Source organism: Hylobates moloch, unplaced genomic scaffold, assembly GCF_009828535.3.
Source record: "Hylobates moloch isolate HMO894 unplaced genomic scaffold, HMol_V3 SCAFFOLD_7, whole genome shotgun sequence".
NCBI lineage: Eukaryota > Metazoa > Chordata > Mammalia > Primates > Hylobatidae > Hylobates > Hylobates moloch.
Genome location: NW_026652282.1, coordinates 39901438 through 39904903, shown reverse-complemented (window position 1 = coordinate 39904903; position 3466 = coordinate 39901438).

The following is a 3466-nucleotide window of genomic DNA, read 5'->3' as shown; positions in this document are numbered from 1 at the left end:
GCCTGGGATACAGAGCGAGACTCTGTCTCAAAAAAAAAAAAAATCATGACTGGCACATACTAAATAGTCCATTTCTATTTTACATGTATTTATTTGAGTTAACAATGTAGTGAGAGTCTTTTCCCATGTCAGAGTCTTCTCATATGAGGCTCTGGGGTTTAGTCTGCCCGAGGCTGGCAGATAAAAGGGGAATATGGTTCAACAAATTGGGAGGGATATTTGGATTTGAAAATAAGGGCAGATCCTAAAAACAAAAACAGATTTGTATCATTACATTAAAAGAGGTCTGCCATGATCTACGCTGGCATGGTCTGCCACTTATTAACCTCTTGCATTTGAGGAAATTAATCTCAAGTCTCAGAAATCCATAATTCAGAGTTTTTAGTGAGATTGTATTATGATTTATTGAGTTTAAAACTTCTCCAATGACTCTGCCTCCAGCCTTCCCAAGCTTTTTGCTAAAGCAGCCTACACTTGTCAAAAAGTTACTCTAAATAGCTTGCAAACCACTTGAATCTGCCCCTTTTATGTAGTAAAATTGGTTAGTTTCCCAACAGTAAAGAAGAGGGAAAATATGGATTAGCATCAACCAATGATGCCCTGAGAACAACATTGGCTTTCTAAATCTAGGGCTTTTTAGTAGAAGACATCAGTATTTCCAGCTTAATATAACTGTTAGCTAAGGTTTTCAAATACTAGAAAATAACAGCATTCTTTTGTTGGCTTTTGTTTCTGCTTTGAGCTCAGGACTATAATTCCCGTCATGCTGGGCCAATCAGGGACATTGGTAACTTTTCACTAACAAAATCTGGATTTGTAGCTCTAAATGAACACTTTAATTTTCTTCTTCCAACTTTTATTTTAAGTTCAGGAGTATATGTACAGGTTGTGCAGTTTTGTTACAAAGGTAAACATGTGCCATGGTGTTTTGCTGCACAGATCAACCCATCACCTAGGTATTAAGCCCAGCATCCATTAGCTATTCTTCCTGATGCTCTCCCTCCTCCCACAACCCCACCCTCCGACAGGCCCCAGTGTGTTGTTCCCCACTATGTGTCCATGTGTTCTCATCATTCAGCTGCCATTTATTTTTATTATTTATTTATTTATTTATTTTTTATACAGAGTCTCACTGTGTTGCCCAGGCTGGAGTGTGGTGGCGCGATCTTTGCTCACTGCAAGCTCCGCCTCCCGGGTTCACGCCGTTCTCCTGCCTCAGCCTCCCGAGTAGCTGGGACTACAGGCGCCCACCACCACGCCCGGCTAATTTCTTTTTGTATTTTTAGTAGAGACGGGGTTTCATCGTGTTAGCCAGAATGGTCTGGATCTCCTGACCTCGTGATCCACCCGCCTCGGCCTCCCAAAGTGCTGGGATTACAGGCGTGAGCCACCGCGCCTGGCCTTATTTTTCTTTTTTTCTTTTTTTTCTTTTTTTTTTTTGAGACAGACTCTCGCTCTGTCGCCCAGGCTGGAGTGCAGTGGCGCGATCTCGGCTCACTGCAAGGTACGCCCCCCGGGGTTCTTGCCATTCTCCTGACTCAGCCTTCCGAGTAGCTGGGACTACAGGTGCTGGGATTACAGGCGTCAGCCACCACGTCCGGCCCTTATTATTTTAAAATTTTATTCATTTATTTTCAGACGGGGTCTCACTCTGTCGCCCAGGCAGGCTGGAGTGCAGTGGCGAGATCTCAGCTCACTGCAACCTCTGCCTCCCGGGTTCAAGCGATTGTCCTGCCTCAGCCTCCCGAGTAGCTGGAATTACAGCCACCCGCCACCACAGCTGGCTAATGTTTGTATTTTTAGTACGGAAGGGGTTTCACCATGTTGGCCAGGCTGGTGTCAAACTCCTGACCTCAGGTGATCTGCCCTCCTCGACATCCCAAAGTCTGGGATTACAGGCGTGAGCCACCGCGCCCAGCCTTCAGCTCCCATTTATAAGTGCAAACATGTGGTATTTGGTTTTCTGTTTCTGTGTTAGTTTGCTGAACACTTTAAATCACAATGTACAGTAAGCGGGAAGCCCTTGTCTTCCAATAAGGCTGGATGCAAGATACATTTTGAGATGGTTATAACCTTCTGCATCTGAGCTTGAACTTGACCCACACTTCTGTGGTCGCTTCCTGGTGAGAACCTTTTTTATTTCCACTTCAGGCAAAGCAAAGGAATTGCTGGTCACAGACACGCGTGTGTGTGTGTGTGTGTGTGTGTGTGTGTGCTTTAACTGGAGTGAAATATACATAACTCTATAAAAGTTAAAAATGGCCAGGTGCAGAGGTTCACGCCTGTAATCCTAGCACATTGGGAGGCCGAGGTGGCGGATCACTTGAGGTCAGGAGTTCAAGACCAGCCTGGCCAACATGGTGAAACCATCTTTACTAAAAAAAAAAATACAAAAGTTAGCTGGGCATGGTGGTGGGCACCTGTAATCCCAGCTACTCGGAAGGCTGAGGCAAGAGATTCGCTTGCACCTGGGAGGTGGAGGTTGCAGTGAGCCAAGATCACACCACTTCACTCCAGCCTGGGCGACAGAGGGAGACTGTCTCAAAAACAAAGCAAAACAAAACAAAAAAGTTAAAAGTTTTATCATTTTAGGCTGGGCAGGGTGGCTCACGCCTGTAATCCCAGCACTTTGGGAAGCCGAGGTGGGCGGATCACCTGAGGTTAGGAGTTGGAGACCAGACTGACCAACATGGCGAAACTCCATCTCTACTAAAAATACAAAAATTAGCCGGGCATGGTTGCAGGTGCCTGCAGTCCCAGCTACTTGGGAGGCTGAGGTAGGAGAATTGCTTGAACCCGGAAGGAAGAGGTTGCAGTGAGCCGAGATCACTCCACTGCACTCCAGCCTGGGTGACAGAGTGAGACTCCATCTGAAAAAAAAAAAAAAGTTATCATTTTAACCAATTTTTAAGTGTATAGTTTTATGGCATTAAGCACATTCATATTACTGTGCAATGGTCACACCATCCATCCCTGAACTTTTTTATGTTCCCCAAATGATACTCCATATCCATTCAACACTAACTCCCCAATTCTGCCCTGCTTCCAGCCCCTGGCAACTCTATGAGTATAGTCAAATTCAGCCAAACTCGAGTCACCTCATCTAAGTGGAATCAAACTTTATTTGTCCTTTTGTGTCTGGCTTATTTCACCAGCATAATATCTTCAAGGTTAATCCACATTGTCGCATGTGTCAGAACTTCCTTCCTTTTTAAGGCTGAATAATACTCCATTGTAGGTGCATACCACATTTCCTGTTTATTCATTCCTCTGTTGATCAACACTTGGCTTGATTCCAACTTTTGGCTATTGTGAATAATGCTGCTAATAACATCAGTGTACAAATATCTGTTTGAGTCCCTGCTTTCATTTATTTTGGCTATATACCTAGAAGTGGGATTGCTGGCTCCCACAGTAATTTTCTATTTAATTTGCTGAGTTATAATCCATATCATTTTCCACAGCC